The sequence below is a fragment of the Mirounga leonina genome, unplaced genomic scaffold, assembly GCF_011800145.1.
Source record: "Mirounga leonina isolate KUSES-001 unplaced genomic scaffold, KU_Mleo_1.0 Mir_151, whole genome shotgun sequence".
NCBI lineage: Eukaryota > Metazoa > Chordata > Mammalia > Carnivora > Phocidae > Mirounga > Mirounga leonina.
The window spans coordinates 90,206,075-90,233,390 of NW_023270377.1; the positions used below are offsets into that span (position 1 = coordinate 90,206,075).

Consider the following 27,316-nt stretch of genomic DNA (forward strand, 5'->3'; position numbering starts at 1 on the left):
TAATCCTTCTAGTAACAGTAACTAAGTAACAAATGAGATGTGAAACTCCAAATTTAGAAGTAATTTGGTGTTCTCTATTGAAAAACAAGTGCAAAGACCTGGGATATTAATTATCTCACTGCTACAGAGAAACAATAAATCAGCACAATATCCACACGTACTCCCCCACCCCTGGCTGAAGTATACTACATTATCTTGCAGATCTATCCATTTAAAACATGTTCGGAGGAACTTTCCTTCTTCTACAAATGATTTCCTCTTTGTAGATCACAATGAGTACTCATGCTTTACATGGAATCATAATCACCGCCATTATAATCACTTGTCTGTTAGGTACAAAGCTGGCGCCATGTCAAGAAGGCATTTGTTTTCATTTTGTCAGGTCTCCTCCTCCATAGGCTCTGCCAAAATGCTACTGAAACTGTGTTTATTCATCCCCATTTCATCTTTGGTCCCTCTGGAGTCCATGCATTTGCTGCATCCTTCATGAAAAACAAATTTGTTACGCTTTAATTCTGTTCTAGAATCTCAAACTTAATAAAACCCTGTAGTAAAAGTCTGAGTAATGGGGAATTCAGAGGACCATATGGTAGTTTTTATGCACTATATATATTTGCTAGTCACACAACTTAGCTGCTCTCACAAGACGTTTTAATGAACAACAACTCACTTCATACAATATGCAGATGGATTCCTGAAAAGTTGTATGCAATAAATATGAAGGAAATGAATCTATTTTAATGCAACAGGGAAGTCTGCTATTGAAAGGTTTTCTATCCAGAATGATGGTATTTAACTCAAAGATTCATTTTTCAGTGTAAACAACCCATGTTCTTATGTGAAACTGAATTTGTTTGAAGTGATTTATCGTTCAAAATCAAGTGACCTCTGATTTCTTATGTGTAATTTTTTTACCTGCTAAAGTTAGCTCAGTTAAGAGTAAAACTGCCTTCCAATGTCTTACCAGCTATAAGTTAAGACAGGAACTTGATCTATTTTTACCTTTAAGCACTGAGAAATAACTAACCTTAATGTGACTAACAATATTCAATTCATACATTTAACTACTTTGAGCTAGTACTGGCCACCTGCGTAATTCAAATTACCAAGGCTAATTGGGGCCTGTAATCAAATCTTCTGATAATACATTGTCTTCCACATTTGCTTCAAGTCTTCATAGCATCCAAGTGGAACCTGACTTTTAGCCAAAGTTCCACGCGAATGACCAGGGCCAAAACACAATCTGAAGAGGCAACAGCATTAGTCAGGACATAGAGTCTGGTCCTGGCTTTTCCTGTGAGAGCTGTATGACCCACTGTGGGTAAGACTCATTAAGAATCAAGTGTATTTATGTGCATAATGAAGGAGTTGGACCAGGTTGATCTGAGACCCTTCCAGCTGTAATTCTCCATGACGACATTGTGGATACAGATAGGACAGAGCATTCTCAAATTGTTGTAATCCATGGTTTTATTGAGAACTTGCAAGATTAGCATAGCCAGCTGGTCCTAAAGTAAGCATTTATGCATAATTGTTTTTATTTCCTTTAATGACGTGTTGTTAAATACATACAGCATGCTAACACATGAATGCTAAAACATTCTATGATCTTGGTAAAAATAAATCCATACTTAGGAAGGTATTTTATGTAACACATATAAATTAGTTGGACTTCCAGGTAAAGATGGCAGAATGGAAACGTGATCATACTTTCACGTCCTCCTAAAATTTCATTAAACTTTGTGAGTCCTTAACACATTAAGAGAATGGGAAAGAACAGAATGGTGTCATGATTTTGGATGCTGTAAATCTATGGACAAGAGGCAAAGGACTGTACAGACCAAGGAAAATATTAAATTTAAGGGGTAAAGAACAAAAACCAAAAGTTAATCTGACTTGCAACACAGACTCTCTAGAAATGGGGCTGGATGAATGAAATTGAGATTGAATAGGTCAGAAAGACCCATGAGAGATTTTCTGAAATATGATACTGAAGGATCTGATTATCTTGGCAAAATATTTACTCAATCAGTGGAGAGTTTGGGAGTTCTTTAGGGCTGAAAAGATGAAAAACAATGCAAAGGAAAAAAAAAAAAACCTAGGGGTGCCTGGGTGGCTCAGTCAGTTAAACTTCTCTTAGGCTCAGGCCATGATCTCAGGGTCCTAGGATCAAGCCCCAAGTCAGGCTTCCTGCTCATCAGGGAGTCTGCTTCTCCCTCTCCCTCTGCCCCTCCTGCCCAGCCCCTGCTCCTGCTCGCTCTCTTTCAACTCAATAAAATTCTAAAAAAAAAAAAAAAAAAAAAAACTAGAAAATTAATAACTCTAGGGCTAATAAAATATTTCAAGGAAAGAATGATTATCATAGCTCACTTAGAGTAAGACTTTCAAAAATACTTGTATAATCATACCAATATAAACACTGAATATATTGATCTAATAAAATCACATGATAATCACATGGGGAAAATGGGAAGTGTACCAGCATACTGGGGGCAGGATAATACGAGAGAACTAAATCCTTATTATTCATACAGGGAAGGCAATAGTTAATGCTTAAATCTGAAAATATAACAAGTCACAAACTAAACATAATTTCTGGAGATATGGTTAAAAACACAATAATCAGCTAAAATAGTTGAAAGTAGTTGAAGCAAATGGAAGCAAGGAGAGAAACCTCGTAGAATTATTTAATTATTTTTACTCCTATTGAAGAACTATTTGATCCTTCAAATTATGAAGATATATACATTTGATAAAACATTAAAATGAATGAATGAATAAAATAGACTAATTCTAACATATTTAAAATACTCCCAGGTAGGGACGCCTGGGTGGCTCAGTCGGTTGGGCATCTGCCTTCGGCTGAGGTCATGATCTCAGGGTCCTGGGATCTAGTCCCACATAGGGCTCCTTGCTCAGCCAGGAGCCTGCTTCTCTCTCTGCCTGTCCTTCCCCCTGCTGTGTGCTCTCTCTCTCTCTGACAAACAAGTAAATAAAAGCTTTTAAAAAAATACTCCCAGGTATATAAAATAGTATCTTAAATCAAGTGCATAATATGTTAGATTATGTCTCATAAATACTTTCTTTATAGGTAAAGCCTTTCCAATTTGTCTCTACCTATGTATTTATCTTTCTCCAAAAAAAAATGAAAACCAACATAACAAAAGGTGGCATGTTTTTTTTCTTCCGACTTTGTGAAAATAACAGAAAGGGCTATTCATTCATTTATTAATGGCTGACTATATGTTCTATTAAACATTATAAAGTAAAAACACACACAAAAGAAACCCAATCCTTTTGACCGTTGAAGCGGCTGGTTGGCCCAGGTGGCTGATGTAATTTACTTTTAACCTCTAGAAGGAAAAACTAGGACCAAACACAGAGAAAACTGTTGATAACAGAGGTCAAAATGATGAAGACGAAGCGGGATGGTTATTGGCTCATAATCAGAGATGAACTAGCAGTGACATCGGGGAGTACAAAAGAGAGTAATTTGTTCCTGAGCTGTGTGGAAAGGTGAAGGTAGCTGGTTACTTAGACATTTTCAGTTCACTTTCCTTATTTAGAATGATTCTGCCCCTTTTAGGACATTCAACCCCCAAAGACCACTGATTTAGAAATCACATAATCTCAGGTTTTATTTCCATATTTTTATTTCTCCATTTCTAGAAGAGTAGCTCTGATTTATGTATCCCTTGATCTCATGAGTCACAAAGAAACAGTCCGGTGCAAATTCAAAGCAGTAGACAACAGATTTTGGTATTGAAGGCATCTCCACTCTTCCAAGCTGCTACTTGCTAAAGCAAATAATGCCAGAAATCAATTTGAGAGACTGCTGATGACAATTAACAAACCCAAGCCAAAATAATCTAATTTTTTCTCAGCCAAGACAAACCCATTATTGACTATGAGAGACCTGCTTCCTCCTAAACTGTGGTACCTTGTGGGGAAAAGGAAGGGAAATGTCTGAGGTTGTTTCAAAACAACAACGATGACCCGGAAGGGACAGTCAAATGAGTTCAAATCCAATCCAAGGAAAGCTGGTGGACTGGGTGGGAAAATGGTAAAATATTCTTTAAAAACTTGGCTTTAACACACTTAAGTACTGCTTACATTCCAATCTGCCAGTAGTCTTTTTACTTGGAAAAAACGAACCCTTATAAAAGAAACTAAGAAGACTCAGCAAATAAATATCAAATTGGACTGAGTTCGAGAAATTCCAAGCAGAGTTCTAAGAATACTTATATATGACTGAGAATTCTGAAAATTATGGGATGGCAGTCTTTTTGCGGTCAGGGTTCCCAATGCAAGTAACATAATGAACACATTTATAATTAGGTAAGAATTGGGAATTAATGAATTTGGATAAAACTAAAACTCAACACACAATTTTCTTCCTAAGGAGTTGATAAAAATTTTTTTTGTTGTTGATAATATTTTCCAGGGGCGCCTGGGTGGTGCAGTCGGTTAAGCGTCTGACTCTTGGTTTCAGCTCAGGTCATGATCGCAGGGTCTTGAGATCGAGCCCCGCATTAGGCTCTCTGCTCAGCACGGAGTCTGCATGAGACTCTCTCTTCCTCTCCCTCTGCCCCTCCCCTCTGCTCTCTCTCTCTCAAATAAATAAATAAATCTTGTAAAAAAAATACTTTCCAAATGGTGGAAACTTAAGACACTTGTTTTTTTTTAATAGTTACGTGCTCTTGGTGCTATAATCTTCAATTCTGATCATCTAAATGTTCACAGTAAAAAATATGTCTGAAAAGGAACTCAGGCATTTGAATATGACATCATTGACAAAAGGGGTTTGTACTGAAACCAATTGAGTTGGTATATTACCCTTTAACAAACAATTCAATGTAAGCTAGCTGAAGAATCCAGAATTAATTTAGCTAAATACTTCCTTCACTGATGACATAATTTTCATATGGCTGGGAGAAAAATCAAAGGGTTACATAAATGTCAAAATACTGATCCACACTTTTTTTTAAGAGGAAAAAAGAGGAAGAGAAAAAAACAACTTATATTTTTGGTAAGAAATTTCAGTATAAAATTCTGTAACTTTTTTTTAATCTAGAGATTTATAGATTTTTTTTTAACATATCTTAAATCCAGAGAGAAAATAGTGAGCTCACACTCTCTCCCTAATCTTCGAGTATAGGGAAGGTTTTATTCCCTCTCTATCATCCCTCTTCAAAGGAAAATGATTCTCAGTCCTTTAGGGCCTTGAACTACATAGCCTACCTTCTCCAATATGTTCAGGGAGATAACACTGAATGGGCTTTGTTATGGACTGAATATTTGTGTCCCCCAAAATTCATATGTTGAAGCCCCAACACCTAATAGAATGGTGTTTGGAGATGAAACCTTTGGCGGGCAACTAGGATTAGATTAGGTCATAAGGGTGGGATGGGTAGCCTTATAAGAAAAACGAGAGTGAGAGGTATTTCTCTCTCTCCACTGGCACATACCAAGGAAAGACCACTCCAGGACATAGCAATTAGGAGGCCATCTGCAAGCCGCAAAGAGAGTCCTCACCAGAATCTGATTCTACTGGAACCCTAACCTTGGATTTCCAGCCTCCAAAACTGTGAGAAAATAAATTTCTGTTGTTTCAGCCAACCAGTCTATGGTGTTTGGTTATGGTAGCCCAAACTAATGTAGGTTACAAATATTAGAGCATTTTAAATCTAGAAAGGTACACAGAGATGACTCAATCCAAGGGTTAAAAACTGGTGGCCTTTTGAATTAGCCTGCAGACTTGTTTTATAGGTGTGCATAGAATTAAAAAATACTTTAGGGATGATAACTATAATTTTACAAAAGCCCCATTACTGTCAACTGCCTCACTCCTGCCCTAATAACACATTTGTGTAGCTTGCTTCATGCCTGTGTCTCTGATTTCTGTTGACTCTCTCCTTTTATACAAGAGGAAACTAAATTTCAGAGATGTAAGGTGACTTGCCCAAGTTGAAGCAAGTAATTAAAATGAAAAATGGGTCTAGAATCCAGATCTCTTGATACCCTATCTGGCTTTCTGCTATGTAAGCTAAGGCTTAGCTAACTACACATTAGTTATGCTAGTTAACGACAGCACCAGGACATGAGACTAACAAATAATTTGGTTACTGAAGCATGAATGCCAGAGGAAAATATCAAGCAAAAAAGGAGAAAGAGTCATTTATATTCCATTTTATCTGTTCTTCTGCCCAGATGGATTAATTCTGAAGAAGTACATAGTAACTTTGAAGGTGAAATACCATCATTCTGGAAGTAAAGAGGCAAAGCAAAAATTTCATACTATCCTCCTTGAGCTAATTCTGTTAATATTCATTTCAAATTGAATTTAAAGCCGTTTTTGGTAGACAAATATGATAATAGAGATGACAGCAAAGGAAATAACAGAAAAAGGAAAAATAGTTATGGAAATTCTATCATTTAATATTGTATTAGAAGAGTGAATGCATCTATTAAAATGTCTATATTTTAATTTAGTTACATTAGGTAATTAAATTTATAGGAAATATTAAAAATTATTTAAGATTTTATTTATTTATTTGAGAGAGTTGAGAGAGAGAGAGAGAGCACAAGCAGGGGGAAGAGCAGAGGGAAAGGGACAAGCAAACTCTTTGCTGAGCATGGAGCCTGATGTGGAGCTCAATCGCACGACCCTGAGATCATGACCTGACTTGAAATCAAGAGTCAGATTCTCCACTGTCTGAGCCACTCAGGGACCCCTAAAAGTTATTTAAATATTAATGAAGTATTGTAGTTAAAATCCCCCAAAGTTTGCCTTTCAGAAACATCTTATAATATGCTACCCATCTCCTTCTGATATTTCTTCTCCTCACAATATCTTATTGATACATAATCAGTAAAAGAAAAATTGGAGAAAAACTAGGCGTTGTTATATCTTTTTTGCAAATCTTGCAAAGATCTGAAAAAGGCAAGTAGTGATAGCTAAGGCAGGAAATTATACCATTTCAGAGAAGAGGAAACTAAGGTTCAAAAAAGCTCAACCTCAAGTCCAGCAGAGTCAACCACAAATCCATGTTTTCTGCATTCTGGTCTCAACATATGTTGAGATGTCTCTGAGGACATTGTTTCATTAAAAATGGTCATAGACTTCAGTGTGTTTTTATAATTTTTAGTATTGATTACCTAAGCTTAAAAAAGGTAATGGTTACTTAGTTATATTTTAAGCCCATATTTTCTCCATATTACTGGATTTCACATTAAGATTTCTATATTACAGGTGAGTTACTTATTCATTGCCTTATTCATTATTTCAATAAAAATATCGCAGATGCCACCTGCCTTGGGAGCTTGTATGCATTTGTGAATATGGAGTTGGAGGGTTGTGGAAAGAACAGAAACCTTAGTGTGGAACAAATCTCACCATCTAGACAGGACCTCACAGTAGAGTAGGAGAGGTGTTGTCATATGCACATGTGAAAAGAGTACATGGTGCATGACCTGTTTTCCTAGAAGTTCATGGTGCCCTGGAGGGGACTGAAGGTTTTAGCAAGTGTTGAGGGGTTACTACAATAGCCTATAGGTGAACATCCTCCTCTAAAATGTAGGTCTGGAGTAAATAAAAGGGCAGATTAAGGCCAGAGGCCTGTCTGTAACATCCTGCTATCTCTGTCTGACTGCCCTCCTTCAGTGAGAGCCCATTTTGAATCCATCTACCCCCCACCATGGCTGTCTTCCTTGGAAGTATGGTGGCTTAAAGTTCCCCGTAATCTCTCTAAAATTTCACCTCCTTTTCCTCTGCTTTGATACCTTATCACTGACTCCCCTTTTCTTTAATTTAACTCTCAGGACATTTTTAGATAAGCTGGTTTTTCTAAGTCCCAACACTAAGCCCTACCAGGCCTTTCTTTTCAAATGTAACCTATCAGAGTCCTGGTCCCCTCCCTGTCAGTGGCTCACTCTACCTCTGGACTGAGTGGTGGCTGAGATCTCCTGGAGGTAGCTCCTTCCCAGGACCATGAATGATGCACACAATTTTGCCTGATAATATGGGGAAGGATGACATCCTATAGAGAGGGAATGGCATGGCTAATCAGCCCTCCTTAGGCTAAAACCTAAGGTTTATGTGGGAAATAAGGCTATAAAAACAAGCGCACACAAAATCATAGAAGACCCTAGATGCCCTTTATTAAGGGCTTTGGTCTCTACAGGTGTGGAATTTGTTTTGTTGTTTTCAGCAGAGGAATATGTATTTTAGGATATCTGATGAATGTCCATAAGTAAAAGCCTTCTTTGTAAACAGCTGCAGGCACTCAGAGAACCCACAAATCCATACATTTATAACCAAGGACACCGATATAAATGATTCACAAAAGTTGACAACCAAATTGTGGTACTTGGAAAAGTAAAGTTACTAGAGCCACGTTGAAATCGTCACTCAATGCGCAAGTATTCATAAAGCTCCTTCCAAATGTGAGATGCTGTGTTTGGCCCTGAAGGGATCCTGAATACAAGATGGCTTAATGGGTCTACAACAACTTCTGATCGCTCCTGCTTCCCTTGAACCTCCAGGTGGTGACAAGTAATACCAGAAGTAGAGGTCACTGATGGTGCCAGTAGGGCTGCTTACCTGAGAGTCATTTTCCTGAATATACTCCCCTTGCTTCCTGTGAGGGTATCTTTCATAAACCATTAACAGCCTCACTATTGTTTAAGATATTGTTTCCTCAAATTAATTTGCCATATTCATCTCCAGTCTTCAATATACATATTTTTTGTATGTGTAGTAAGTTTATATCTAAATCATCTACTGTCTACAAATTAAATCAGCCCTTAATCATCACCAAGAATGCTTTTGCAGATGCTATTATATGAGATTGAAAGGTCTGTTCTATTTTGAATAATTTTATAAAACAAGAGAAAAAGAAATAAGGTTCTTAATAGAGCCTTGGATACAATATATATATTTATACCGTGTATAATCCCCCCGCCCCAGGGAACATGTCCATGAGGAAATTTCAGTGGGAATCTCAGAATTTCTTTTAGGAAAAAAATGACTAAAGAGTCTTCTATCCCACAAAAGAAGTTTGCTTTACTTGTTCTCAAATATTGGAAAGAGGCACGTCTCAGGACTGGTGCCTGAGGGCATCACCATGAATAAGGGAATATGTCAGGGCAAAGGCACGAGAGAATAAATGGAGAAATACTTTGCTCTAAAATGTGAATAAGTGGTAGGATTAAAATGCACACTTACAAGGGGACGTTAGAAACACAGGGTAAAGCCTTACTCTCTATTTGAAATGTTCTAACAGGTGTGAATAAGAGTGAGCTGCAGAGTAAATTATCATCACAGCTCTTCCCACAGTTATTATTACATGAGCTATTGCAATTTCATCCCTATGATGTGTCTCATCTTACAACTCTTAACATTTGGGGATGGAAGATTAGAGAGGGGGGTATTGGTATTGGTCATGCATTATCCTTAAAAGAGAGACTTAGAAGGCCCTCAAAGTTAGACTGTCCATTTTCTCCAAATATCTTTTTCAAACAGAACACTCTCCAGTGGTTTTATTTAAAGTCTGTCTAGATGGTCTCAAAACTGGCAACCAGTAATGGGAAAGAGAGCCCTGAACATACTCAACAACTAAGGCATTGAGGGCCCCATATTTTAATACGTGCTTGATGAAATCATTATCTAATACTTATAACAGTCCTGTACATGAGATAATATAGTCATTGTTTGTAGATAAAACTAAAACTCAGAAAAGCCTATCCTTTTCCCCCAAATCACAAAACTAGTAAATGGAGATGCCGGAATGTATACCGATGGCCACCAAACTTTACAGGATATGGTCACTGCAGTTATACTTAGATGCTTCCAAATGGGGAAATAGGTATTTTCAAAGCATAACAACATCTGAAGATGTTTAATTGTAAAATATCAATTTTATTATTTTTCCTTCTTTTCACATATTTTCTTTAAGGTTGAATTTTCTTAATACCTAGTAAAATCTTTTCCTGGGCATTTACCAAATTTTTCATTTAATGAATCATATACATACAATGTCATTAATCTGTTTTGACAAATATAATTATAAGCTACGTTTCCTATGAACACATAGTACATTTTCAAACCAAGCATAGCAACGTCTGCTACCAAAGAGTAAAATTATGTGTGTGCTGTGTGCACGTGTGTGTGTGTATTTCTCTTAACTAGGAAGAAAGGTGTTTGATAGTACTTTAGTTTGAATAGTAGGCATTGACACTGTATCAGCTTATCTATTGATGCCTACAAACCACACAAAACAAAGGCTTACAACTACGGGTTGTCTGGGCAATTCTCCTGGTGTTGCCTGGGCTCACTCTTGGGACAGCATTAAGCTGGAAGATTAGCTGGAGACTGGGCTGAGCTGTACAGATGGAATAGCTGGGCTTCTTTTCCATGTGGTGTTACACCTGAAAGAGTGCAAGACTTCCTCAAAGGATGACAGCAGCTATCCAATAGGGCAATCTCTAATGGGCAAGCACTTGCAAAATCTATGCTTGTGTCATCTTAACTAACATCCTATTGGTCAAAACAAGTCACACAGGCAAGCACAGAGTCAATGTTGGAGGAGCAACACCAAGGACATGGATAGTAGGCTATGAGACAGATTCATCAGGAGCTATTAAAATAACACTCCACCATAGATACCTTTTTTGGACTTGAAGATAGTTTTCCTTTGGAAGGGTGAGTGAGCAGCCTTGTTGTTCAAGCTCCTAAAGGGATGTTATCAGACACTTGGTGTTTAAGGATTTAAGGGGAAAAGATATCTAATTTTTAAGGTTGATTCTTAAAGAGAGAAGCGGGGGCAGGAGTTCTAGGCCATTTATTGGTAGATCATGGAATCAATCCTGAAAGAACACATGAGGGCATGTATAGACCCAAGGGGATATATCTGAGAAATAAAAGTACTGAGCAAAATTGGTAACCTGTGACAGGGTACCCTTGGCCAGAGTTCACACTATGGGTATAGAACTGTCTTCAGATGAAGAACCCAGGTGGCCCAGTGATACCCAATGAAAATTAACACTACAGGACCACTACAACAGACTAGCCTTCAGCAGCAACTCCCTGTATCACCGAGTAGCCATGCCCATAGGGTACTTTATGGATGCCCATTCTTACCCTCTTAGATGTGCATGGCAGACAACTACACCTATGATTTTCAGGAAAGAATAAGATAAGGCAAAGGGGCAAAAAAGCATAGTATGAGCTAAACATTACAGAGCATTTACTTTGTGCCAGGTACTAGTCTATACACTCCACAGCTGCATTCTATTATCATTCCTACTGTATAGAGAAAGAAATAGAAGCAAAAACAAAAAAACAAAAAGTTAATTAACTTTTCAAATCCAAGGAGCTGTTATGTAGCAGAGGTAGGACTCAGAGCCAGGAAGTCTCACTCCAGAGTGTGGGCTCTGAACAACTGGTTATTCTGCCTTCATAGAGGATCAATTAATTAGAAAAATTAATGGTGTGACTATATTTACAACTCTTTGGAATGTTCATGTTGATTTTAAAAAGCATTCATGCATTAGGAATTATCTATTAGTATGCTTTAATCTTAACCATACTTCTGGTCCCTCCCAGTTCCCTGTGTCTATACAAAGATACCTGTTTTTGTTTTTGTTTTTTTCTCAATAGTAAATGGGAATTTCCTATACTTTTCATCCTGTCTTAAGATACTTTTAGGAGAATATATAGATGTTATATCTTTACAAAAGAAATCCTTTATTCTTACTGAAGTATTCCTGCTGTGATTACATAATTTTCTTCCTTGTAAAGTAAATATCAATCATATGATGTTGGTTATTTTGTAACACAGCCATTCTGATCCTCAGCCTTGCAGCATCTAAATGTCCATCCACATTTCAATGTAAGAGTTGATGGCAACTGGCTTATTTTTTATTGCTCTGGCACCAGCAAAATAAAACCCTCCATAAGAACATGAAGCTTCTAAAGAGCATTAAGGTTTGTAGCTTTTCTTAAAAAGCATAAATATTTGAGGTCTGAAACTCATTCATGATTACTCCTTTCACAAACCATTAAAAACTCAATCACTCTAAATAAATCTATTAAAGATACTTACAGTGGGTGCTTACTAAATTTTTTTTTTATTTGGTTGTTTACTTTGCCATTTCCTTGCTAGGCTGCAGAGTCCCTTGCTATTCTTTTTATTTAACAGTTATTTCCAGTCTCTCATAACATCTGCTTGAAGCCTCACTGTTAATTTTAGACAAAATGAAAATGCATTCAGAATATTCCCTTTTGATTAGATGATCAAGTTGCAGAAATAAATGGCAGTTCAGATACCAAGAGGGACCTGAAATTCAAATTTCGATAAAAAAATAGGACTGAGCTTATGAGCTATTTTTCGAAAAATGTGGTTCCACCTTGATTCTATATTTCATAACTACAAAAAAATGCATGATTACTATAGATTTCATAATATGTTATATAACCACAAAGGCAACTGCTAAACAACCCAGTCACAGGTGATGATGGAACCTGTATGCACAACTCTTAACTTGAGGCTATTTCCTATCTGCCAGATGTACTCTGTCTTATTTTATTTATATTATACATAAATATATTTATTTATAATTTTGGATATATACCTATAAGCATACATATTCTATATAGAGAGAGAATATAAAATATGTAAATATTTATATAAACATAAAAATTGCTTGGAGATCTATAACAGAAAGAATCGAAATGTACCTATATGTTGTCTTTATACTGCTTAGCAGAGGATTTGAGTAAATGAGTATTAAAGAAAAATCTATCCAACTGGTGAAACCATGAATATAAGTTATTGGCTCTTTTCAACAGTGGGCCTACAGGTAATTTAACCAGTTTCCTTTCCTTCTTAAAAAAGGGACTTTTAAAATGGAAAGCGTCATGCATTGTGCATTTACCAGAATTAAGATAGCAAGAATAAAGAATTCTTTCCTGACAGCATTATTATATTCGTGCATTCAACATCCAAGATCGATGAGGTTGTGGGGATGCAAAGGCAAATCAGACGCTACTCTAGCCCTTAAGAAACTCATAATATCATGGGAAACACAAATATATAAACAAATAACTATAATGTTATGTAATAAAATCTTTCAGTGGAGGTATGCCCATAGCTGTCTGGAAGCAGAGGGGAGAGAGATGTTGGCTCTGCCTCCAAGGCCAGCCTTGTAGTTATAAGCAGGATTACTGTGAGAGCGAGGAGCATCAGATACCAGACCCAGTTGGAAGACTGTAAAAGCAGGCCATATAGCTGTAAGATTACCTTTTTCTAATAGTATGTGACACAGAGATTGATTTAAATGTGTTGTATTCTTTTCTGTTATAGCCACAGCCTACTAGTTCTCCTAAAATATACCTCTTTTTCAACCATGTGTAGAGTTTCCTGAGATATGTAAATAAGGATTATGAAAGATTTGAAGGGAAGCTTCTATATGGTTGAAGCATCTATTATATTCAGCAGAGTAGGTATAAGATTCTTTTATTCATATGTATTTATTTACAAGTCTTTATCTAGAAAAATGAAAAGGATAAATCCAGGTCAAATTCTTACTAGTAAAGGATTCAAAGAGTGCCAGGCATGAAAACAAACAAACAAAATCCTAATTTATACAGGATGTGAGGAGATCTGGAAGAATAACTCTTCACCCCTAAGATTCTGTTAGGGAAATCCATGCCATCATCCGGGATAGGACAGAGTCAACAGAGACATTCCAACTTTAAGGAACAGGAGTATGGTTGGTTAGGTCAGTTAAGGATCCGCAGGGAGGCTGGGATGCATGGACCACTGTCTGTACCTGTACACTTGGCCTCACAGAGAACTGGAACAAAGGTTCATTATTGATCAGAAGCCAACAGTAACAGGAATGGTCTCACAGTACATCTGGTAACTGATGCATCTTGCTAAACTCTCAGATGAGGCCACCTATTTTTCCTGAAGTTAGCGTATCATCATACTCATTGCTCAGTTTCTTTCTGACTGATGTGCTTACTATCCACATCTCTACTTACTCCTGACTTCTTTCCAAGATTGCATATCTGTCTTTAAAAAAATTGAAAATCTGAGTCAAATAGTCACTGACTAATACAGGACATCTCAACTGAGCTGATTTCCATAACTAGGCCAACTTAAAGGGTACCCAGTCTCTTTTATGGCTAACTCAACATTTCTACTCTATTGGAATAATCCCTGGAGGGGACACCAATTCTAGCAGATGTTAAACAGAGTTTATTCTGCCATCAAAAAAGCTAGTGAAGATGCATACCAAATCTACCTGTTAGGAAGTCATAATGTATATTTACATATTGAAGCCTCTATGATGTTCAAAAAGAAAACCAGTTTAACAATGATTAAAAGTTATTTACTTTAAAGATAAGACTTTATTTTTTTTTTTTCTGAACACTTTTTAGCCCTCTGCATATTTAAAAACATTCCCACAACAAGCTTAACCTTAACTCTAGTTTGGGAAGCGCTGGTCTGGTCAGCCTCAAGTGGAGCTCTGCTATCCAGTCCATGAGTTGTGGGTTGAATGTCAGGGACACATGATACATACTCAGCAGTCTGTGTCAGGAACCATGGTGAACATTTGCCTCAGGAGAGGGCTGCAGTCAAGAGAGGCATTTTGAATTTCATAGATCCCAATCTAGGTAAACCCCATAAACCCTGAGACAAATATTTCAAAAACAAGACTGCTTAGATTCCCTAAGTCTGAGAAGACTGTTTCTCAACCCATGAGCTGGGTCAGGTTCTAGAAGGACCAACAAAACTAAACTGATTCTAAATGGGAAGGGAAACAAATTCCCTCCATAAAAAGCGAGACATTAAACGTGAAAACCTGTGGACTTTCACAATCAATCATGGTTCGTCTCAGGCAAACTACTGGCCTATCAACTTCCATTTGGATTATGCAGGCAGATGAAAAAAGTAAGGGAGAGCAGAATGTTTATTCTGTCCTGACTGGAACGCAGAATCCATCTTTCCTTTAGAATTATGTAATTTTTTTTCTCTTCTTTCCTTTCCCTTTTTAAAGTAAAGTGTTCCTTTTGAAAAAGAATAAATAATACAACCATTTAGTGTTTTGTGGCTTTAGGGAGGCTCAAAATAAAACTATCGATATTATTAAAAGTCTATCCTTAAATCTTTTAATTGGCAAATTTATCTCTAGGCTTTCCCATCTCCTAATTGTCTTCGCTACCTGTAGGTCTTCTCTTTACCTCCCATGTGCTCAGTGTCCTCATGCTCAAGTTTGACCCAGAGTCCCAGGCTACATTTTATCTATTTCCTAAACTCTATCAAGACTTATCCAGTGTCTCCTTCTATCAGAACTCTATTTTCTCTTTAGTTGGAAATTATCCCTTGTATAAATGTTTGCTAAAGTTGTAACTCACTCTGCTTATGCACAGACAGTTGGGTAGTCTTTAATTTTACCAACAAATAACCTGAAGCTTTAGTGGCCAGCACTTGCCTGAGTTCTCAGAATATTGTGTGTATCTTGGTGAAAATACAGTACTTCATTTGAGGGTGATAAAAAACATTCTATCAAATGTATGACTTTACTGTTCCATGTTAAACATAACTTGCTAATTACAAAAGTTATTAAATGACACCCCAAACTCATACCATGTTTTATCAATTGACCCTCCAATGTTAGAGTTCCTCAGGGCTTGCTCTTAAGTCTTCATCTCTTCTCACTTGACATTCTCCCATCTCTCAGATCAGCGGATCTCATCCAATCCCAAAGATTCAATTACCAATATTGAGACTAATGGTTACCAGGCTTGAATCTGCAACTCGGACCTTTCAATTTAGCTCTCATTCTCCACTAGACATCTCTGCTATTTTTCCAGAATCTTCAAACTTGACATTTCCAAAGTCCTATTAATGATCTTTTCTCCGTTCTGCTCCACTCTAGGGACTAACTCAGGGGCATCAATGCTGCCATTGCTCAAGCTGGAAACCTGAGTATTTTCCTGGGTACTTCTCTCCATTTTACAACCCCCAGCCACTAAATTTTGGGTATTCTTGGGTATTAAAATACCTCTTCAGCACCTCCTTTTCTCTCCATCTCCACTGGTATGTCAATAATCAAAGCCACTATCAAGTCTTCATTGGATTATGAAAACAGTCTCTTAGATGGTTTCTCTTAAACCAGTCTCTCCCCACAAAAATTTCCTTCCCCACATTGCTGCCAGAGTGATCTTTTTAGGACCTAAATCTAATCATGCCACTCTCCAACCTAACACTCTAATATGTTTCTATTGCTTTCATCATAAAATCTAGGTACACTGGCTTACAGACTTCCATATGATCCTTCTTCCCTCCCCACTGATGTAGCTTTACTTTAGGCCACTCTCTAACTCTATTACTGGCCATAATTTAGCTACTAGTTCTATTTCAATTATTCCAATGCCCTGAACAATTTCCTTACAGATAGATTTACATATACCATTTCTTTTGTTGGAAATAAACAACTCTTCTTGACCAATCAAGTTCCTTTCATCTGGCATCAATTTTACTAAACTCATTCATTTTATTCTGAACTTTTCCTTTATAGCACTTAATCAGAATAGTAATTATTTTTATTTATAAGCATTTGTCTAGTACATAACTTCACCATTAAGTTAAGAGATACACAGGGGTACTATTCTATATACCCTGTTCTCCATTCTATCCTTAGTACCTTGGAGCATAGCAAGTTATCAAAATACTTCTTTTTAAAAATAATTATGAGAAACACCTACTATTTAAAAGATCTTTTCAGTGGCACATGATAGCAATAGCACTCTTTCCAACCCCTAGTTATGGGCTTCATAGTAGAAGTATGAAAAACTTAGTCTAGCAAATTAAGATTAACAATTACCATACCTTATGATTTATCTGGGAGTTAGTGGAAAAGGTAGATACTTTTAAAAAGACATTTCTCCCTCCTAATCTCTGGTAGTTCTTCTGTTGTTATGACTTTAGCATATAATAGTTCTCATTGGCTGATTATTGAGCAGGATTCTGATAAAGTATGGACTCATTTAAAAAAATGAGAGAGAACAGAGATTTGAAATAACTATCACAAGTAACTACCTGGGTATTCAAGAGTCAAAGAAAAATTGTCTCAATAAAATGTTGAACACAGCAGGCAGGAGAAATAACCTACTTTGAAACAGTAACTGGAAGCAGAGTTTGCAATAACTATAAGTGGGTCAGACAGCTTTGCCCTCCTGGCATAAGTTTTTAAGGAAATTGAAAAGTTCATGAATTAAAGATAGACCTTTCTAAAATATTACAAATCCATAGCTATCACCTGGCACATTATTTAACAAATTGCTAAGGATTTTCATGAACTTTGCACATGCCAGGCATGATTCTTATAAACAGCACTGGGGTACTATGTCCCAGCTGGCTTTAATCAGCTGAAATGGAATGCAATCAGCATCACAAATTAGTAATATTCCTTTTCACGATCATCTTGTTCCATAAAGAAATGACAAATGGGTAAAAATGCTGTTAAAAAAAAATCACAAAGTAATGTCTCCATAGGGAACATAAGTTCGTTTGATTTGAAGCTTCCCATGATTGCTTATACATGATTTCCCAAAGCAATAGACTTGAACGGACACTTCTGAAGCCATTTTTCATTTTGATCATAGAGTCAAATAAAGGGTTTTGCCAGAGGACAAAATGTATCAGCAACCTTATCTAAATTTATCCCAGTCTGTGGAAATAGTTCACACACACACACACACACACACACGCACATTCAGGAAATTACCATCTTAGATGGCCAGAAAAATATTATTTCATAATTACTTTATGTTACTGATTTTTCAAAACTTTCAGATTTATTATCACTTTTTAAAACCTCAAGAAAAGTAAAGAACAATATTCTGTAGCCAGGGATAAACTATCCATATGCACAAATTACGAAACTTTCAAGACAATAGGAATAAAAAATGCAGCATGTAGGTTTCAGTGCCTCAACCTTGACCGTGATTAAGTTAAACTTTTGTGCTCCACCACACCCCAAGCAAAACTGGAAAGAAGAAAAAAAAAAGAAAAAGAAAGAAAAAAAGCTGCATTCTTAGAGATAGGACAAGAAACTGTTCTACACAGCTCATGAAATACTACTACTGTTTCAGATAGACACTTTGATTTAATGTGCATTGCAGACAATTCAAAAATTATGACTGAGCCGTTATGTGACACACGTACTCACCACAAAGCTTGAATTACTCATTTGTTTATCTCATAAAACATAGGCTGGTGCAACATAAGGACATTCCTAGCACATTCCATGGAGACATAATCTGTAACTGTTTAAAATGATAAAAGGCTAACAAAATGGATTGAACACTGCATATTGAGGGCATATGATTAACTGCACTCAGAAAATCAAAAACTAAAGAAAACACACCAAAAAAACATGAGTCTGAACATCTGGCCTTGCAGTTACGGATATTGTCATTAGGCATTCAGTGGCAAACAATTGCTTTTTAGTTACTAAATCATGTTTGGCTCTTGACAACACCTTGTGTAACCTGAATCTAGATAGTCTACTGGTGACATTTTAATCATATCTTTTGTTGAGCGTCTACATCAATTGGATATCCATGAAATTTTGCATGTAGCTTTTTTTCACAATATTTTTCCTCACATGAGAGCCTTTAAGATGGGTCAAATGCCTCCATATGGACTTTTCCACATTGGTAAATTAACACAAACAAAATGATTAATGGTCCAATTCAAGTGCAGCTACTGTGAAACTGGTCTAGAGTCCCCCTAGTAATGCTACATTTTTTGAAAATGAATCCCCTACAATTTAACAACAAAAAGAACAAATAACTCAATTAAAAAATGGGCAAAGGACTTGAATAGACATTCCTCCAAAGACACACAAATGGCCAACAAGCATATGAAAAGCTGTTCAACATCGCTAGTGATCAGGGAAATACAAATCAAAACCAGAATGAGGTATCACCTGACATTCATTAGGATGGTCACTGTCTAAACCTCCCAACCCCCCCCCCCAAAAAAAATAAAGCCAAGGGTTGGCAAGGGTATGGAGAAATAGGAAACCCTCACACACTGTTGGTGGGATATAAAATGGTACAGCCCACTATGGAAAAACGCATGGTGATTCCTCAGAAAATTAAATATACAATCACTATATGATTCAGCAATCCTGCTTCTGGACATATATTCAAAAGAATTGAAAACAGAATCTCAAAGAGATATGTGCACACCCATACTCATTGCAGAATCATTCCCAACAGCCTGAATGTGGAAACAAACTCAATGGCCCTTGATAGATGAATAAAGAAAATGTGGCATATGCATACACTGGAATATTATTCAGCTTTATAAAAGAAGAAAATCCTGTTATATGTTACAGCTGGATGAACTTTAAGGACGCTATGCTAAGTGAAATACGTCAGTCACAAAAAGACATAGCATGATTTCACTTATATGAGGTATTTAAATTAGTCAAATTTAGGAACAGAAGGAATGTTAGGGACTGAGCAAAGGGGGAAAAGGGGAATTGTTTATGGGCCTGATGTTTCAGATTGGCAAGACAAAAAGGTTCTAGAGATCTGTTGTACAGCAATGGACAAATAATTAACAACTCTCTCCTGTACACTTAAAAATAGTTGAAATGGTAAATTCTATGTTATATGTTTTTTGCCACAATGAAAAAAGGCACTGGAAATAAAGGTAAAGAAGATAAAGGAAGGTGCACGAGCCCGAGAAGCAGCTGACAGCACCCAGCCTTACACAGACATAAAGGGGCAGGTTCTCCTTCCTGCTCCCCATACCACACCAAGCAACTCAGAACACTTCATCAAGGCAGAGCACAGGGGTTAACTAAATTAAAAGAAAAAAAAAAAGAATATGTCTTGTCAAGATGTCTTTTCTTAAACTGTTTCTTACTCTTTTCCTTTCTATTATGTATTTATTTTGCATCAGCTGAATTGCTCACATCCTAAATTTCTCTCCTAATCTCACAAACTATCTAGTACATGGGATCTCCATGTCCCCTCCTTCCCCCTGCTCTAGCCTAGATTGGCTGTTCTCTAGGTCTAATGCACTGGCATTTTTCTTTGTCTTTATTTAATTGCTCTTCTTGGTCACAGTCACTATTTTTGTGATTCCATATTCATTCTCTCTCTTTTTCTCTTTTTAAATTTTTATCTCTTACTTTGAGCAATCCCTAAGTAGCATTGATTCTTACATCCAGTTATTTTCCTAAATTAATTTTCATCTTTCTGAGGCACATCTTCTAATTCTTTCAGAGAGGTCTATGTCTAGAAAGCATTATATGTTTTTGTATGTCTGGTATTTTTTTAAGTTTTATTTTCTCCCACATATGAGCAGGGTAGTGTGGGTTTGGCATAAAATTCTACGTAACAAGTTGTTTTCCCTTAGTTCCCTGAGGATACAGCTTCATTAAATTCATGTAGCTAGAATGCTTAATCAAAAAACCAATATCAAAATCTGATTTATTCTCAGTGTGCTTCCTCAGTTAACTCCCGCTGGTAGTAGATTCTTCCATTCACTGAGTTTTCTTCCTTGCTTTGGTAATGGTGGCTTTCCTTAAATATCTGCTGACTAATAATTATTTGCATTTGTTTGTAGTTGAGATTTTCTATTGCACTATTTGATGTGTCAAAATACACCACGTGTCTGAGGGTGGGGGGTAGGGAGGACAAGAAATAACCACTGTGGCTTGTTTTCATGTCCATTTTCAGGAGGGAGTAGGGGGCTGAATATGTAGTCAAAAAAGACCCTGGGGTTCGTCTCTGAAAGGGGGATACACGAGGGTCAACTTGTTTCTGTTTTGTTGATAACTACCCTTTCTTTCATTTGCCCTTAGACCATCTTCATGCTCCTTCTGCTCTTTATGGCCACCTCTTTGAGACTTGCCACATCCTTGCCTTTGTAGCAGTTAACTCCAATGTAATAATTAAAGAAATATGATTTTTTCCAACTTGTGATGTTTCTTTCCTCCATATGAATTAAGTTCCACCAGCTATAACACTCCTGGTCTGTCTCTTCTCATTCATTGTCCCTCCCATGGAGGGCAGGAAATTGATTGGGGTATTTGGAATAATATGGGTATACAAAATATAGCACCTTCCTTTTTATCTCATTGAAAATTGAGCCTGCATGCAGAAATCATGAGGTCTCCTCTGCTCATTCATACTATGGATGTTATAGTGGCAGTAACCACATCTCTAGAAGTGGGAAGGCCTGTCCCAGTCTGGTGTTGCCACGACTAGCTGGTAAGTCTGTTTCATTCTCATATTTGGAAGCTCTTTGTCCCTAGATATAAACCACGTTCTCCAATATCAGCTTGACAAGCAAAACATTTAATTACCTGTGCCTTAACCCATTGTCTGTCTTCTCAATTCATTCAGAACTCAAGGAGGAAATGAAACACCATTTATTAGGCCATCTCAAAACCCAACGTGTATATTTGAGACGACTGCTGCCATCACCTATTGAATCCTTTATGTTAGCAATTTCTGGTCCATCAAGGACTCAAGCCCCAAACCATAAGTGAAGAGCCTTTCTTTTTTTTTTTTTTTATTATATATTCGATTTAGAAATTAGGACATCCACTTTAACTCTGGGTCCCGATCCACCCCTTCACAGTCCTGTGCTTTTTTTCTCTGCTTCATCCACTCCCGCGTTCCCAAGTATGGCAAGAAATACTTTCTCTTGATATTCTTAGTTTATCTGGTCCATCAAGGACTCAATAAGGACTTATTTCAAAAGAATGAAGTTATGCATTAAATTATCTTTTCTATAATTTCTAAGGATATACTATAGGATATACTTGTACACTATACAAGCTATAGTATAGTATAGGATTTGTGCACTATAGTATGTGTTCAGCCTAACATCTGGAAACATACCCCTTATTGTAAAACAAATAAATAGATATATATATAGTCTAGTCCAGAGGTTCTCAATTAAGAGTGGTTGTTCTCCTCTCAGTAGAATTTAAAAATGAGAAGCATTGTGGTTGTTGCGATGACTAGGTGGTATTTAGTACCTAGGGGCAGAAAAGCTAAACATCCTGCATTGCCCAGGGCAATCCTTTACAACAGAGTCATCCTGCCCAAAATACCAATAGTGCCAATGTTGGGAACCAAAAGTTCTAACAGCCTAACATTTTGGTTATTTAGATAACTCTCCTCTGAATTCCTTCTAAAACCTTTACGCCCCTTACACATGAGTTTCAAAATATATTTCATCTAAAACCTGGAATTTTAAAGTGAAATCTGAATTTCCCTTAAATTATGCAATATGGAGAACAGATTTCAGATTTATACCTATTTGATGGAAAGAAAACTCTGGACGTTAAGAGCACAATTCAAGATAAAATATCTATAATAAAGGAAGTGATTTCATATTGACCATAAACTATAATAATACCATATATAAATAGATAGATATAGATATAGATATGATGCATATCTCCAATGTACCAGACACTGAACTAGTAAGTTTCTATATCAAAAAAATCCTATGATGTACTTACTAGATCTTTACCATAAAGAAAAGAAAAGTAGGGTATCAGAATATCAGGCAACCTGCCAAATATCACCTAGTTAGTAAGTGGAGAAACTGGGATAAAATCCCAGACCTGTCTGATATTTTAAAAGAAGAAAAAAAGCTTATTCTCTTCTCTCTAGTCAATTGCAGTCAATGCCTGGCAACGTGGTTAAATTGAGGAGCAAAAAGAGAACTAAAGAGGGAGGTATGGGCAGAAAAGGAGACATGCATGTATGTAAGTGAGAAAAGTTTTCAATTAGCAATAATCACGCCTCAGATAAACCTCATTGGCTAGGATACTGCCACTGCACAAAAGAACATCCCTTTCTGCCTCTCCCAAAGCCACCAAAGTGAATAAAATCCTATGGCTGCTTCCTCCCATTGGTTGGTCCCTCTCCCAGAGTCACATCATGATAATCACTTGGCTCAAAACACTTTCCTTTATGACTCTCAATAAGAGACCAATTTATTAACAATAGCTGCCAGATAAATTTCCCCCAAGCCCCAAACCATAAGTGAAGAGCCTTTCTTTTTTTTTTTTTTTATTATATATTCGATTTAGAAATTAGGACATCCACTTTAACTCTGGGTCCCGATCCACCCCTACACAGTCCTGTGCTTTTTTTCTCTGCTTCATCCACTCCTGCGTTCCCAAGTATGGCAAGAAATACTTTCTCTTGATATTCTTAGTTTTTTTCTTTTCTCATAGAGTTCTGTAGAACATTAAAGAGCTTGTGCTTGTTTGCTCTTCTCTAGTTATTTTTGCATCTACCATAAACACACCTGCTTCAGTGATTTCTGGATGCACTGGATGCTTGCCATCCGACAGGAACAGTTGTGCTTGTTTGTCTGAGCAGAAGGACTGCATTTCTAATGGCACAAGACTCCTCCTGATGACACAGGTCTTAGAAAAAAAGTACCTGGAGTCAGGCTTTCATTTGTCTTCAAAAGATATTTATTCAGAAAAAAAGCTTATCCTTTGTCATTTTTTAAAAGAAAATTCAGGCTGGCACTTCCTTATGTTTCAGAGACACAGACTATAACTCCCTTGAGAGTGGAGACCTGTATCTACTATACATATTATCTTGTTGACTAAATAAAAGTAGTCAGTCGGGGACAGAATCATGAAAAAGGTAATTTCCTGATGCTAAGGGACCTTAATAAACTCCCTAAAAAAACATTTCATCTCCGCAGACATGAGCTTTACTACCTTCTCTGTCCTCTTCCCTTCCCTCCATCAGCAAATGATCTCAGGATGTGCACTATACCTACAGACTCTGTAATTAAGGGAAGGATGAAGTCTTAGTATGCCAGACTGAAAAACCTCCTTCACAGCATTTCGCACCACATCCGGAGCAGATTCTTGGCTTTAATGAAGCAACATCAAATGTCATGTAAATTAATATTGTTAATTAAAAATATATGGGATTTTTAGTTTGCATTTAACTTTTCTTACTTTATAATTCACAAGCACTATAAACATAAATAATATTTTCTTAGTTTTGAGGATTTAGATGTATTAAGTGGCATTAAAATTAAACTAATTTAAATCAATACTAGGTATGTACAAGTGGCTTGTCTCCAAGATGTCATCATCAATTTCCTCTCTCCTTCTTCTGCAGCCATTTCCCCACTGAGAGTGGTTGGTCAGGCTTCCCATTCCCCAACCTTGAATCCACTGGTCTATAACTGTTTTGATCAACAGAATACAGTAGAAGTAACAATGTGTGATTTCTGAGGCCAGGTCATCAAGAACCTTGTAGTTTCCACATGGGTCCCTTGGAACACTTGGTCTGGGAGAAGTTACCTGCCATGTAAAATGTCCAACGATTTTGAGACTGCTATAGTATGAGGAAGCCTAACTAGCCATTTGGATTGAATATTTGGAGAAAAAAATACCTGACTAGCCTCTTCTGTTCCAACCACTCTTGGCCAAGCTTTAACATGTAACTAAAGAAGACTTCAGCAGTCCTATCAGCTGCCTGACTGCAACTGTCTGATGGATCCCAAGTGAAAAACACCAAGCTAAGAGAGCCAATCCCTAGAAGTATGAGAACTAATAACACTGCAGTGTTATTTTAATCCACTAAGTTTTGGGTTTGTTACATAGCATTATATAACCATAACAGTGTCCGTAAGAATATATTTTTTCCTCTTTAAAATATGTTATAAGGAGCCAACATGAAGGCTCTCCCAATGGCCAAATCGGGAATAATATGAGCAACAAAATAGTGATAGTAATGGATTATAATTCATTTAACAAAATAATTATCCATGATATAATATATACATTATATTATATATTAACATAATATTTATTGTATATATGATCCATAATATAAATAGTTGAATAAACTGGTTGGTGGAGAAGAGACAATTCTTCCTATCAGTAGTATTCAAATGAATAAATATAGTAAGAATGATGGAAATAGAAAATTACCACTTGACAAATGTTACCTTTATGAATTTTGCTAATTAGAATCATTGATGGTTGCTAAAATTAATGGGCAAAAGAATGAGAAACGGGATATTTGTACAGTCTCAAAGTAAATTCCCACAAAAACACTAGTTACAAGAGAAAAATAGCCACTTCACAGTGGAGAAACCTGACAGATAGCACATTAAAAAGTGATCAAAATTAAGCTGTAAGACATGTTGGTATCAGGCAACTCCTGATTTGACACCATTTTTGCCAAAAAAGATATAAAGTCAACCTAAAGAAAAGCGTCAGACAAACCCAACCTGAGAAACATACTGTAAAATAAATGATGAGTGATCTTCACAATTGTCTGGGTCATGAGAGGGAAAAACTGAAGACTCAGTCCCTGATTGAGGGCAATGAAGGCAACATGACAATTAAATGCTAATCTCTGGAAAAACTAATCCTGGATTGACTCTTAGATGAGAAAAACAAAGCAAAACAAAAATCAAAATTCATGGGACAATTGGTGAAACCTGAATAAAGTCTGAAGATTACTAGTAGTACTATATCACTATACTTTCCTGGTTCAGATAATCACATTATTATTTATATGTAAGATGTTAACAACAGTGAAAGCTGGCTTACAAATAGCCAGTGTAGTATTTTGCAACTTTTTTTCAGGTCAAAAATTGTCTTAAAAAGAAAATAAATATAAAGCTGATACATAAAAAAGACTGGAGCGGAGGAGGATTTGGTGTGACCTCAAAGATCTTCATTTTATTCTCAAAGAACAGACATTTAAACGGTTATTTATTTATGTAGAGAGCTTATGCGTGAGCAGGAGGGGAGGGATAGAGGAGAGCGAGAATACCAAGCAGGCTCCACACTCAGCACAAAGCCCTCACATGAGGCTCAATCTCAAGACGCTGAGAACATGACCTGGGTCGAAATGATTATTTTAAAAGACATTTTAAAGATAATGGGGGACTTTTATGTAATGCAATGCTTCACTAAACAGATCAAAAAGAAGTTGACACACAGTTGTGTGGTCTTCTGTCTGAGAACCTGACTTCATAATTGAATTACCTGTCCTGTGGTCAGCTGGGTGCGGTTCTTCATGTTCCCAGCACAAGGAGTGAGGCCATGAAAAGAGCCACTGTTATTGCAACTGATCTGCTGACGGTTTTCCACAAGTCTTGATTTTAGTTTGATATGCAGCCCATTTTGAAGGTAGAGCTAGAAGGGAAGGAAGTTTACATAGCACTACCTCTGTATTTTCAGATGCACAGGGTAGATTCTTGGCTGTCAGGTGGATATGTACAATCCTGCCACACTGGCCATAGCAGATTAGACCAAGAATTGAAAGGATGAAAATTAAACTTATTTGAGTTGAAGTGGAGTCAGGCAGATGCCATCAGATGGTGCCAGGGTAGCTTCCAAAGATAATAGAGTTTGGGGAGGAGGCAAGTCACTTTGTAGCTTTTCCTGCTTCAGCTCTTTATACTGCATCCTTGGCAGGCAGTTAAATTTCTTAACATCAGACATAACTATTAACTATAAATGGCCTCCAAATATTTAGAGTCACCTTGAGTATTTTGGATGACTTAATCTTCATGATTAACTGCTGCCCCGACACTTCAGTATTGATAATTGAGAATTTTCTTTTACTGACTCAAAAAAGCAACATGCAAGTTTCGATAACCAACAACCTTTTAAATTTTTATACAGACGGTTCCTAACTCACAATGATTTGACTTAACGATTTTTTTTTTTTGCAACTTAACAAAGGCGGGAAAGCCATATGCATTCTGTAGAAACTGTACTTGGATTTTTGAAACTGGATCTTTTCCTGGGCTAGATATGCATACAATGCTCTATGGTGATGCTGGGCAGTAAGCCGCAGCCCCCAGTCATCCACACAATCATGAGGGCAAAGGACTGATCACTTATAACCATTCTCTACCGTATAGCCATTGTATTTTTTTATTCTCAGTATAGTATTCAATAAATTACATGAGACATTCAACACTTTATTATAAAATAGGCTTTGTGTTGGATGATTCTGCCCAACTGTAGGCAAATGTAAGTGTTCTGAGCACAGTTAAGGTAGGCAAGGCTAAAATGTGATGGTAGTAGGTTAAGTGTATTAAATGCATTTTCAACAGAGTATTTTCAGTTTACAATGGGCTTATCAGGATGTAGCCCAACACAGTATTTTATGCTTCTCTAAGTAGTAAGCATCTCTGTTCTTTGAAAATTAAGTGTACTAAATAGTATTTATTAATGGCTCACTAGTGGAATATCTCAC

General features: G+C 36.8%; 1 pseudogene; it reads right to left on the bottom strand.

Annotated features, from left to right (window-relative positions):
* Positions 1 to 22,687: 22,687 nt before the first annotated feature.
* Positions 22,688 to 22,903, bottom strand: LOC118012815 (annotated as a pseudogene).
* Between the last annotated feature and the right edge of the window lie 4,413 nt (positions 22,904 to 27,316).